Genomic DNA, 12,904 nt, shown 5'->3' on the forward strand with positions numbered 1-12,904 from the left:
CGTGCTCTCTGTGTTTAGAAACTACTGTGCTTCGCAGTCAAAATAAAGAGAGATATCACAACGTAATAAGCAGCTATTGATTTCAATAACGGTATCATTGCCGTTTAACCATATCACAAAAATATATCTGTTTGGCAATTATGGTCCAGAACCGTGATGAGACCGTCTAATTGCGTTTTCTATAAAGAAAGACATATAAATTGTTTGGTGGTATTTTCCTGACGAAGGCACTTCCAGTGCCAAAACGCATGTCGCAGAAGCCATCTCCACCAATATTAAAATTGTTGGTTATATTTTTTATGAAATCTTATGACATGTACTAATGAAAGTCATTGATTAATGTTTTTAGACTATAAATGTATTTTTTTACATAATTAAAACTTACTGTTTTTATTAAAAAAAAAATTCTTTCTTGAACTCATTGTTTGCATTGCACTTGATAAATATTGCCTGGGATTCTTTGTTTTGCACTATATCTTTTACGCTGTCCCAGGAATTGAATCAATTGACAGGGGGTTCTTTTTATTTACAATTTTTTTATCTCCTGAAACTGTGACAGCGCCCTGCCACAGTCCCCTGAACATGTCCTACCCACAAAAAGAAAGTCATTGAGGTAGTGAGAAAATTACCGATGCCCACTGATCTGTGTAAAAGACCATCGTATGAATGTACTAAACATCTCGAACAGCGCGCAGGAAATCGCACACCCCATGGGCACGTAGATGGCACCCGCAAATTGCATCCCCAGGAGGGTGAAATCCGCAGGGTGTATGGGCAGCAGGCGGAAGGCCGACTTCAATTCACACTTTGCCAGTTCCGCTCCCCGCCCACACACCTGTACAAGGCGAATCGCATTGTCCACCGAGGCATAGAGCACTCTCGAGTCCTGTTCCTTCTTAGGCACCACTCCCAGTGGGGAGATGATCAAGTCGTCAACCGGCCAGTCATCAAACGGCCCGCTATCCAGCCTTCGTCCACCTCTTTCTGCAGCTTCCCCATCTCCTCTCTCTAGGGCACTGATAGGCCACCCAAAAGCCCTCCGTGAACCCCACTAAATCTTCAAAGCTGCCTCCCTGTCCAGGTAACGTGAGAGCCACAGGGCCATCACCTCCACTTTAACTGGTGTAGGCGCCCTTCTGCCCAGTCTGCCCCCTGCCCAGAATTACTCATCATAGCTCAGCCAGGAAAAACCTCCACAATGAATCTTGACTTTCCTAATGATATCCATGTACTTCAAGAGTGCTATGGCCCTGTCCAGTTGTTTCTCGCAATAAATACTTGCATAAATGGGAAACGCTGATGTCCAGTTTTCCATGTTCACCGGAACCCTGGGCCGTCTCGTTAGCTCCCATTCTTCTTCTTTAGAGCCCTCCTCTGCTTGTATCTCTTTGTTTAACAGCTTTAACACATCCACATATTCGTGTTTCCAAATTCTGTTCCTAATCTTATCTGACAAATGTGATCCCAGCGGCATAGCCAGACACAGACCCATGTACGGCCGTTCTTAATGGTGTTTGTCCTCGTCCTTGTCTCCTTTGTCCTTTGTCCCCTCTGTCTTGTCAGTCTGTACTCCCGCCACTGACATCTTCTTGCCCACTCCTTCAGTTTTGTTACCCCCACTTGATCCGCCCTGCGTTTGCACCACAGCATACCTCACAGACCCATCACCCACACCCACCGACCAGCAGGCTTTCTTCCTCACCCCTTTTGGCCCACCGTCCCAAGCTGCCTACCATGCCCCCTCACCTGTCAAGGCCATCTGTGCCTCTTCCGTCAGTCCTTCGGCACTGCTGGCTTTGGTGGTATCAGCTTTCACCTTGCCCTTCATCTGCTTTGCTCCCTGCAAAACACCAACTCCGCTGCTGCTCTTTATCCCCTCCGTCCTGTCATCATCATCCCTCATCTCCCCTTCTTCCAGCTCCTCACTCTCCGTGTCATTATCCAACTCCACTTCAGGCTCCACCTCAACAGGCATCCACCACACCTCTCGCACTGCTCTCTTTACACCCTTACTCGTCTTTGTACTCAACGCGCTACCACTTGCCACACACAGCACCCTTGCCCGCTCCCGCGCTGGAGGGAAGGCTACCGTTGACCCCCTGTTGCTTCAAGCCAGCGTCCTGAGGCCGTCTTGCACCCTGCCATGCCACCCAGCACTCTGCCGACCTCCGCCGGCATGGATGCCCCCTTGCCCCAAGGTCGCTCCAATCTGGGCGGGCCCCAACACCATCGGACCTCAGAGTCGTCCTGGCTGTACCTGTCTTTGGCTGTGCCCCCCCCCCCTTGTTACCAGCCCACTCCCACCTACCCCTAGCCTCCCTGTCCCTCTCCTCCTGTTTTGCACACCTTTCCTCCTCAGAGGTAGGTATGTGGGGCCCCACCGCCTCCTCCTCCCAGGCCTCTGCACGCTGTCTCCTTCTTCATCCCACCCCACCCCCTCCCAGACGCACTTCTCTGGGCAATGGTGGCTCCTCCATGCAAGCCATCACCGCCCCCTCAACACCAGCTGAGGCCGCGCGTGGGGCACGAGACAGCACCACCCACGCCTCATCCAGCACATCAGGCCAGAGGAGATCCTCCCGACCGGCACAGCCCAGTAACCTCAGGGCCTCCCTAACCTGCTCGGCAGACACATCTGCCATGGCGCTCAGCCCGTGTCGATCAACGCACGCTCCTCGCCGCCAATACACCACCGACCAGTGGGTCCGCCTCAACCGTCGCCCGCCTGAAACCTAGGCACTAACAAGGCCCCACAACTTTCCCCTTTCCTAAACTCGACCCTCCCGATTGTGCCAGAATGTAGGAAGAGAAAGTCACCTTCCTCCCCTTGCATTCTTATACCCATCGCCCAAACCCCACCCCCTGACCCCAGCCTGGCCTTCCTGCGCGAAAGACCCTGGGGGAAGACTAGTCTGCGACTCTGCTTCCCCCGGTGCCCACCATTATCATGTAAGTTCAGGCAGCAAGTAGTGCCTTGTCCAGCATTCTCGGCATGGTAGGAGTCTTACGCATGCCCTTGATATTGCCCTAGATGCTTTCCCATGATCACGGAAGGCAGATGTAAATATCCAGGACAGGTTCATAGTTGTTTAAATAATGGACAACGCGTGCTGAAAATCCTGCCTCAGTGCGCCTATCATGTAGGCTCATGTAGCAAACAGTGCCTTATCCAGCATTCTGTAACAGGGGGATTTTTAAGGCATGTCCTTTACATTGTCCTAGACGCTTTCACAAGATCACAGACAGCGTTTACAAGAATCCGGGCCAGACTTGTATACATGTTTAATTAACCGGTGACCGCAGCGCTCCGATTTATCTTGTACGTTTATGCAGCAAGCAGTGCTTTGTCCAGCATTCCTACAAAGATAGGAGTTTTAACACATGTCCTTTACATTGTTTTAGAAGCTTTTCTATCGTCACGGACGGCGCTTACAAGTATGCGGGCCAGACTTGTGCACATGTTCAAATAACGAGCGAAGCATATATTGAACCTTAGACCATTGGATACAGGTGGGCAGTATTGCTAATACCTTGGCCCTCCTTTCTCTATGAAATTCTATGATTTCTTCATTAATAATGGCCCTCTTTAATTTCATTTCAGACACTCTGTGCTGTTTTATGTGATCATCATTGAATAGTGGGGCATACTAGCAGGAATCTCGTTACAATTATCGCCGTTTTAGCGGCAGGAAACTGCTGCTAAAACGGCGATTATGGGCTTGCTAATATGCATTATAGAATTCCAATAGAAGCCCAGGTTAGATGTGCAGGACCACTGGGCCGTAGGTGCGCACAAATCTTAGAGCAAGAATCAGTGTCTTCAATCCATGAAGCAGTATCAGATTTTGGAACCAAGACCTTGATAAGTCACTAGCACTCTCGAATTTCCGACAAAAAAGACGTCTTCCTGATGCGCAGTCGTCTCTAACTGTTGCCCAAGTTGAAATCTTGGCATAAAGAATATGGAAGCATCTTGTGGCCTTTGTGTACTCATTACGATTTGCTGTTGAATACAACTAAAAGGACCCACTAAAAACATGGACCTTGATACCTCCTTTTGTGGTGGTTCTCTAATTACTATTTCGAAATGTGTATGTATGGTTTGTTCCTACATATGACACTACTTGGATGACATAGTGTCTTTCGTTTTATTGAGCACACCAACTCAACATATGATTGGTTATAATGTCCTGAATTTATGTATGTGCTATCAATATGACCAATATTGTCATCTTCTATGTGTTTGTTGATCATTGAATAGTATTCTTTTCTGTATTCGCGGTATTTCAAGGCACAGATTACTGCAGTATTCAGGGTATTCTATTTAATTTAGTGTATCAGAGTTTTAATTCCACTTGGTGTTTTTCGGATGTTACTCTTAAGCATGTAGGAGATTCTCCTCTTTTTTCTCTTCTTTGGACACACGTTTTTTTAATCTGAAGCCTGATATCTACTTAGATTTAAGTACACATGCATATTTTTGGATTGCGCACTTTCGGTGAAGGTGTTGGTAGCATGAACTACATAATCAAAGGGGACTTGAATTTCTTCTGCACACAGATGCTACACAATTAATAAGTTAATTCATCAAATTAGTCAACCTTTATTGCTTCCAAGAAGGAACCACATGTTCTGTTTTTTTACATCCACAGGCTCCAAATTCTTTAAGCTTGTGGCTTTTCCTGATGAAGGCACCTCCCGGTGCCGAAACGCGCGTAGATTCCATCTGACTTTGAGCAGCGTTCTTGTCTTGCCCTAGATACAGCCTGTTTTCAGTCATATACTACCCATCATGTTAGTACTGAATGTACCAACTTGAACTTTGATGAAGAATATTCATAAATGCCATAGCCATGCCCCCACCCCTTAATAGTATTCAATGTGATGAACTTGCTCAGTTCTTTACAACTAAAATAGAAAATGTCTATCAAGGAATATCTGATTTGAACTGTGGCAGCCCCTCACTATCGCCGGCCATAAACCTGAGGGACATAAATCACCTTACTATCCCCACTCATGCTTCATTACTTTCCTGGCCTGACCTTCATCCTGAAATTCTTCGTGAGATTCTGTGCAAAGTGAAATCTGGCTCGCCCATAGACCCTCTCCCCATTCCCATACTCAGACTATTGGACACCCCGCAGCTCTCTATGATCTGCAATACGCTTAATCTCTCATTAAATAATGCCATAGTTCCAGCTTGCTACACTTCCAAGCAGCATGGTACGTTTCTGTAACAAGTCCCGAGTACCGTGTGGAATGCGTTGAGATAACCTGGCAGGGGTGAGCAGGTGTGCAGCCCTGCTGATAACTCAGAATTGAGTGATGACGGAGTGTGGCTTCATTTGTCTCCTTGAATGTTCATGGCCTTAGAGCTCCCCCTGGTGATGAAAAAGTGAGTGTCTGTTTTACTCAAACCTCCTTGCTTGCACGTTCTTACCCACACCATCTCCCCCAACCTCCAACAGTATCTCTCTTTACCCACCCATTTGGAAGCAGCAGATATTGTTTGGAAACCTTAAAGTGGTTGTTAATTAGGTTACTAGGCGATCTTTCCTCTCCGCGTCACTATGAAACAATATTGGCAAAAGAAATATGTGAGCAGGAGCCCACAGGAGCTACAGGACAGTTGAGGTGCAGAAGGGAATTTGGTTAAAAAAAACTTTTTAAAGTAAATATTTCTTCATATAATGTCTAGCTGGCCAGGTGGAACTCTACGTTTAATGTTGCTGCATTGTTTATTTTTGTATCTTTATTAAAAGCATGTTAAATAAGAAGCTATAGTACCGCTGTGGCCCTTTCCCACCCCCTGCAAACTCGGCTGTTCTGAAAAGTAATGCAGAAATGTTAGCGTGGACGCATGTGTTAGGAGAAAAGCCATGCGGCTTCCTGTCACAGCAGCAAAACTGGTCTTCAAAGAGGCATGTGAGGCACAAAACCCATCGGTATGGGCATGCCTCGAGGCTGCACTCCCTTCAAGTAGCATCCATAGAAAAGTGCAACAGCAATGCCTCTAAGTCGTCGTGCTGGGGCAGCCTGCGCTCTGTTACTGTGCTGGGTCATAAATTACCACGCCGCCGATCTAGCGCCCTCCAGTGGCGCCTCAACAGATTGCCACACCCATTAGTATATGCACCACATAATAGCCCTACAATGGGTCCTATGACACAAACAGCTGTATATTGGTTCCTATGCAGCGAATACCTGCTTATAAGTTCCTATGCCACAAACAGCTGTATATTGGTTCCTATGCAGCGAATACGTGCCTATGAGTTCCTATGCCACAAACAGCTGTATATTGGTTCCTATGCAGCGAATGCCTGCCTATAAGTTCCTATGCCACAAACAGCTGTATATTGGTTCCTATGCAGCGAATACGTGCCTATGAGTTCCTATGCCACAAACAGCTGTATATTGGTTCCTATGCAGCGAATGCCTGCCTATAAGTTCCTATGCCACAAAGAGCTGTATATTGGTTCCTATGCATCGAATGCCTGCCTATAAGTTCCTATGCCACAAAGAGCTGTATATTGGTTCCTATGCAGCGAATACCTGCCTAGAAGTTCCCATCCCATACACAGCTGTATTGGTTCCGATGCATCGAATACCTGCCTCAGAGTTTCTATGCAACAAACAGCTGTATATTGGTTCCTATGCAGTGAATACTTGCCTATGAGTTCCTATGCCACAAACAGCTGTATATTGGTTCCTATGCAGCGAATGCCTGCCTATAAGTTCCTATGCCACAAACAGCTGTATATTGGTTCCTATGCAGCGAATACATGCCTATGAGTTCCTATGCCACAAACAGCTGTATATTGGTTCCTATGCAGCGAATACCTGCCTATAAGTTCCTATGCCACAAACAGATGTATATTGGTTCCTATGCAGCAAATACCTGCCTATGAGTTCCTATGCCACAAACAGCTGTATATTGGTTCCTATGCATCGAATGCCTGCCTATAAGTTCCTATGCCACAAACAGCTGTATATTGGTTCCTATGCAGCGAATACCTGCCTATAAGTTCCTATGCCACAAACAGCTGTATATTGGTTCCGATGCAGCGAATACATGCCTATGAGTTCCTATGCCACAAACAGCTGTATATTGGTTCCTATGCAGCGAATACATGCCTATGAGTTCCTATGCCACAAACAGCTGTATATTGGTTCCTATGCAGCGAATACATGCCTATGAGTTCCTATGCCACAAACAGCTGTATATTGGTTCCTATGCAGCGAATACCTGCCTATAAGTTCCTATGCCACAAACAGATGTATATTGGTTCCTATGCAGCAAATACCTGCCTATGAGTTCCTATGCCACAAACAGCTGTATATTGGTTCCTATGCATCGAATGCCTGCCTATAAGTTCCTATGCCACAAACAGCTGTATATTGGTTCCTATGCAGCTAATACCTGCCTATAAGTTCCTATGCCACAAACAGCTGTATATTGGTTCCGATGCAGCGAATACATGCCTATGAGTTCCTATGCCACAAACAGCTGTATATTGGTTCCTATGCATCGAATGCCTGCCTATAAGTTCCTATGCCACAAAGAGCTGTATATTGGTTCCTATGCAGCGAATACCTGCCTAGGAGTTCCCTTCCCATACACAGATGTATTGGTTCCGATGCATCGAATACCTGCCTCAGAGTTTCTATGCAACAAACAGCTGTATATTGGTTCCTATGCAGTGAATACTTGCTTATGAGTTCCTATGCCACAAACAGCTGTATATTGGTTCCTATGCAGCGAATACCTGCCTATAAGTTCCTATGCCACAAACAGCTGTATATTGGTTCCGATGCAGCGAATACATGCCTATGAGTTCCTATGCCACAAACAGCTGTATATTGGTTCCTATGCATCGAATGCCTGCCTATAAGTTCCTATGCCACAAAGAGCTGTATATTGGTTCCTATGCATCGAATGCCTGCCTATAAGTTCCTATGCCACAAAGAGCTGTATATTGGTTCCTATGCAGCGAATACCTGCCTAGGAGTTCCCTTCCCATACACAGCTGTATTGGTTCCGATGCATCGAATACCCGCCTCAGAGTTTCTATGCAACAAACAGCTGTATATTGGTTCCTATGCAGTGAATACTTGCTTATGAGTTCCTATGCCACAAACAGCTGTATATTGGTTCCTATGCAGCGAATACCTGCCTATAAGTTCCTATGCCACAAACAGCTGTATATTGGTTCCTATGCATCGAATGCCTGCCTATAGGTTCCTATGCCACAAAGAGCTGTATATTGGTTCCTATGCATCGAATACCAGTCAGTCGGTTCATTCGCCGCAAGTACCTGTCCGTATATTTTTGTGCAGACTGTCACTGCACCTCCCCTGGTGCCCCTCTCTTTCTAACGCCATCTCCGCGTCTCCAGCCTTCCCAGACCTGTGCTGAGACTCACTCTTCGGCCCTTATTACCAGTGCCGGTCCTAGAGTTTGTGGGGCCCTGCGCAGGATAGGAACATGCGGGCCCCTCTAATTTGCATAAAATGTAATGTCAAAGGGAGTGACGTCATAGGAAGTGTCAACTGACCATTCATTTTCTGACACTGTTGAAGCAGCTTTGCAAGAAGTGGATATCATTGAGATGGCTACCTTTTGTGCAGCCATTATTGCGGTTTGCTAGCAGCATAACACCACCTGTTAGTTTTAACACCACTATGCTTCACTGCGTCCAGCGCGTCCCATATGTAATAGTAGCTTTAGAAGCTGCTCTGGGGATTGTAGTTCTAATGAGGTATATTGACAGTAAGAGGAATTGTCCTGTGGACTACAACCCCTAACAGCGAGAAGTGCGCAGAGTACTCAATGCATGCGAGTCATTGGTGTCTGTTTCTTTCTGGCAAGTGCCTACTAAACTGGGTATACCATCAGCCAGAGTGATGCCAGTAACAACACCCATGCTCCTCTCCAGCGAAGGGTGCCGCCGTAGGCATAAATAAATCAGGATATATAGGGCCCTATTGTGAATGGGTCACTAATCCAAGCAGAGGGCAGGGTAGTCATTTAAACCTGCTTCACAGGAAGGGCCTTTCTCATTGGACTCAAACTATCGTACTTTATTTCCCCGTCCCCTTGCCCCAGCCCTCAACTCCTCCCTGCTGCGTGAAAGTGGAGAGCGAAACCCCCGGTACAGAGAGGGTTCATTTTGGTGCTTCACAGACAATCGCCTCGGCTTTAGTGCATGGTCGAGGCGCATTGCTTTACGGTGAGTGACAACCAGTTTCTATACCAATAAGAGTCTTGCTGCTCCTAAACATAACGCTCCATAATTCCATTCCAACACCCATGCACCTCTTCCTGCCTTATCTCTCTTGTTTCTTCTATTCCTCTGGTCTTTCCTCATTCTCCTGTACCCTCCTTTCTCTTATTTCTTGCTCCTCCTCTTTCTCACATTATCCTTCCACCTTCTGAAGTTGTCTTCCTGCCCCCCCACCAATGCGCTGTTCTCTCTGTCCTGCAGCCCAATTCACACCTCTATAACTCCCATCAAATGCCATTGTTTCCTTCCTTGCCTTAGCTTCATCATTCCTTCCTATTGTTCCCATAACCCTCCATGCCCTCCCCTGCTTTCCTAAGCCCCCCCACCTCCTTCCATTCACCCTCAGCCCCTCCTACTTTCTTTTTTAGGTCTCGCTGAGGCAGCGCATGCGCTACTCTGCGAGAAATTTAGTAAGTGGATTTCCAAAGTGCTACCAGAGGCTTTTGCGGATCTAAAGCCTGCGTTCACGAGCAGAGGCGCCATTTGGCTTTCCTCCCTCGTCATGGGTCATCAAGATAAGAGAGCTTTCTTTCACATTCCTGAAGCCAATAGCTTCCTTGATTTTTATGTGCTCAAGAAGCTTTCAGTGAGACAGAAAATATTCCAATATATTATTGTGATTGTAGTAAGTCGTAATTCTTTTTTTTATCAGCCTTATTAGTTAACCCATGCATGCCAATGAATTCAGTAGTCACGTTTCATGCATGCTGAATGTATTGTATAGTCCACAGCCCTACATTTATTTACTTCACAGCGTCTCTTGCACACATTGTGCACTGATTGGAGGAATGTTTTTTTAATTCTACCCCTCTACCCCTCTATCCCTCTTCTACCCTTCTACCCCTCTTCTACTCTTCTACCCCTCTACCCCCTACCCTTTTTATACACCTCTTCTACTCTTCTACCCCATTCTACCCCTCTTCTACCACTCTACCACCCCACTACCCCTCTACCGCTCTTCTACCCCTCTACCCATCTACACCTCTACCCCTCTTCTAACCCTCTACTATCCCTCTACCCTACAACCCCTCTACTACCCCTCTTCTACCCCTCTAACCCTCTTCTACCCCTCTAACCCTTTTCTACCCCTCTTCTACACCTCTACCCCTCTTCTACCCCTTCTACCCCTCTATCCCTCTCCTACCCGTCTACCCCTCTAACCCGCTTCTACCCCTCTGCCCCTATACTACCCCTCTACCCCTCTTCTACCCCTCTACCCCTTTTCTACCCCTCTACCCCTCTACTACCCCTCTTATACCCCTCTCCCTCCCTACTACCCCTCTCCCTCCCTACTACCCCTCTTATACCCCTCTACCCCTCTTCAACCCTCTACCCCTCTTCTACCCCTCTTCTACCCCTCTACTACATTCTTCTACCGTTGTATCCTACTATCCCTCTACTTCTCTCCTACCCCTCTTGTACCCCTCTAACACCCCTTTGCTCCTCTTCTACCCCTCTCCCCCTCTTCTACCCCTCTTCTACCCCTCTACCCCCTTTCTACCCCTCTACTACCCCTTTACCTCTCTATTACCCCTCTCATACCCCTCTTCAACCCTCTACCCCTCTTCTACTCTTCTACCCCTCTTCTACCCATCTACACCTCCACCCCCTTCTAACCCTTTACTACCCTCAACCCTACTACCCCTCTACTACCCATATTCTACCCCTCTAACCCTATTCTACCCCTCTTACTCTTTCCTACCCCTCTAACCCTCTTCTATACCTATACCCCTGTTCTACCCCTAATATACCCCTCTTACCCCTCTATCCCTCTCCTACCATTCTACCCCTCTACCCCTCTTCTACCCCTCTACTACCCCTCTACCCCTTTTCTATCCCTCTACCCTACTACCTCTCTGCTACCCCTCTCCCTCTCTACTACCCCTCTCCCTCCCTACTACCCCTCTTATACCCCTCTACCCCTCTTCAACCCTCTACCCCTCTTCTACTCTTCTACCTCTCTTCTACTCTTCTACCCCTCTTCTACCCCTCTACTACCCCTCTTCTACCCCTCTTCTACCCCTCTACTACCCTTCTTCTACCGCTGTACCCTACTATCCCTCTACTTCTCTCCTAGCCCTCTTGTACCCCTCTAACACCCCTCTACTACCCCTCTGCCCCTCTTCTACCCCTCTACCCCTCTTCTACCTCTCTACCCTGCTTCTACCTCTCTACCCCTCTTCTACCCCTCTACCCCTCTACCACCACTCTACCTCTCTACTACCCCTCTACCCTTCTACTACCCCTCTTCTAACCTTCTACTCCTCTTCTAACCCTCTATCCCTCTTGTACCCCTCTACCCCTCTTGTACCCCTTGACCCCTGTGGTACCCCCCTACCCCTCTTGTACCCCTCTACCCCTCTTCTACCCCTCTTCTACCCTTCAACCCCTCTACCCCTCTTCTACCCCTCTACTCTTCTACCCTTTTTCTACCCCCTCTTCTACCCCTCTACCCCCTTCTACCCCTCTTCTACCAACTGTAACTAGCAAAGACACTGTGGCACGGCAGCAACACTCAGTGCCACCGCAGCATCACTCAGGGCCACCGCAGCATCACTCAAGTGGCACTTTTTTATTAAAACTTTTTTGCATGCTGCACAGCAGCCACATTTATCTACAGCACAGCTTAAACACATCGGCAAAGTCAATAGCTCTGCCTATACAGTTAAGGCCCCAAGGCAAGACCTATTGGCTTTGCCAATCCTTGTTTTAATCTCACTTGCTCCCTTCTTGCTACTAAAGCTGCTTTTCTGCATCCACTCTTGAAGGCCCTATGCATTCAACAAATTCACGCACATGGTAAATCAGCAAGTAGCGTAACTCGCACTAAACAGTCATGTTTTGCTTGACCAGGTTATTTCACACAACGCCAATAGTTCTAAATCTTAAAAGCGCTCGACCTGTTGCATTGCAAAAGCTTGTTTTTGTTGTGAGCTCTGCAGGATGCTCTGCTTTTCCTTCATGCAGGGCAGGGCTCACTTCACACCTCAGGAGAGTTCCAAGCATCAGCCTAACCGCTGTTATCATGCAGATGCAGCGATTAGGCTAAGAGAAAGAGGTGTCAGTAAATGACGCCCAGAAACCCTGCCCTGCCCAGTCTGCAGCAGCTGAAAGGGATGCAGGAGTCATATTACCCCCCCTCCGCCCCCCACCAGCCCCCCGACCCCCCCCCCCCCGCCTTGGGTCATTCACGCTTCATCATGACTGCCCACCTGGAACATTTTTTCCAGGATGAAGGGCTCGTGGGGGGGGGGGGCATTGTAGTTAAAAGGCTGCGGGGCCCTGGGCAGCTGCCCACACTGCCCATGCCTAGTGCCGGCCCTGCTCATTGCAAGTGACCTCTAACCACTGATGGGCTCTGACTTCCTCAGAGCTGCCCTAGAGGGCTGGGTGTCACTCATCTGTACCCCCTTTGCACTGTGTTTGGGGGTTACCAGCCCCCCCTGATTCTCATTACAGGCGGCCGACCCCCCCTTCTGGCCATCAGTATGTGTCCAACAAGAGCTAGGAGGTAGGCAGGGCCTCGGCCGGAATGGCCGCGCTGGGCTGGAGCTCCTGGCACTCGCAAACCATCCGGCATTTCCCATTTTTGTAAAACGGAAATAAATAGATACAGGGGC

The sequence above is a fragment of the Lissotriton helveticus genome, chromosome 2_1 (genome assembly GCF_964261635.1).
Source record: "Lissotriton helveticus chromosome 2_1, aLisHel1.1, whole genome shotgun sequence".
Taxonomy (NCBI): Eukaryota; Metazoa; Chordata; class Amphibia; order Caudata; family Salamandridae; genus Lissotriton; species Lissotriton helveticus.